We start from the raw sequence: 1445 nt of genomic DNA on the forward strand, positions 1-1445 counted from the left end.
ATTGGACTTGTAGTGATTCTCCTGTTTTCAGCCCCCCAAGCACTGGGATTACAGGTGTGTACCACCATGCCCAGTCTCAATCAGAGCCTTAATGCGCCCTGGGGGCAGGGCTGCCATGGCATGCTGGGAGTCAAACCCTGGTTCCTGCATCTGCCTAAGCAAGCGCTTTAACCCACTGAGGTATCTGACCGGTCCCGTAAAATATTTTCTAGAATGTTCAATGTTGTTTATGTAACACATGAAAAATTGTGTTTTCTATCAAAATTTGTCTTATACCTCGTATGTATTCCAATTGCTTTGCTTGTAATGTTACTTTAAAATCATGTTTCTGAAAATAGCATATAACTTAGCCTCATGAGTAACAAAGCTCATATATTAATTTCCATATCTAATACTAAGTAATTTTTTTAGCCTTTGTTGACGATGTGTGCCCTTATAATTTAGTGTTTGTATCTATTTTACAATATATTCTAAGCCTTTGTAAGCAGACAGACCTAGTGTCAATCAGAGAAATGTCACTCACATTTCAAGAAGAAATTGTTTCACAGCACAGACGAGGTCTCCGCTTGCTGCTTAGCAATGAAAGTGGGCAATGGAAACAAGAACAGTTGGGGAAAAAGTCACTAGGTCCCAAATTTACAAATAGTCTGGGAATTATCTGGCAACTTAGTCATTTCATATAATGTTTCTTTTTCCATTAGTAATCACTGAGGAGAAGAGAAAGCATTCATTTGAATGAGGACTTGATGGTGCTTTAAGCAAATGTTGAAGGCTACACTTGGTGTGTTTTTCCAGGTTGTCAAGGGTATGCAGACGTGGGCTGCAGTCACCTGTCCTGGTTCTCAAGGCACAGAGCTGAGTGGGCAAGGGTGGGCTCTCCTGCTGCTGTTCACCAAACACAGGGAGCTGCTCTTAACATTGCCAGCTGTGACTTTGCCAAAAACCCCAGTTACCTCCCACATGATGCCAAGGGACTCACGTAAGGAGGCTGTTGGTAAGATGTCACTGCACCCTAAACTGTTACTTGGGAGACTCGCTATCTCCTTATTGGCTCAGTGAATCCTTGTAGAGGAGCACCTCATTCTCCAAGTTACTGTTTTAGGGAACGGAAAGACAAAAGGGCCAGGAGAAAGGTCGAAGTTTATTACTTCAACATTTCTAGACTCCGCAGTGCCTCCCCGACCCCGCCTGCCGAGTAGGATTTTCTGCCGAGTTCCGGGAGCCCCCAGACCCAGTCCTAGCCCAGGTCCGTAGGAATTTCTGCCGACTTCCGGTAACCCCCAGACCCAGTCCTACCCTGGTCCGCAGCAGGAAGGAGCTGAGCACAGAAGCCAGACCTAAGCCAGACGAAGCTGCATAAGTCCAAACTCTGTAGATCTCCACCTTAACTTCAGTAGGTGTGAAGGTTATAACTACAGCAAAGATCTACAACAAAGGGCAGAGGA

Source organism: Octodon degus, unplaced genomic scaffold (assembly GCF_000260255.1).
Source record: "Octodon degus isolate 3935 unplaced genomic scaffold, OctDeg1.0 scaffold00119, whole genome shotgun sequence".
In the NCBI taxonomy this organism is placed as follows: domain Eukaryota; kingdom Metazoa; phylum Chordata; class Mammalia; order Rodentia; family Octodontidae; genus Octodon; species Octodon degus.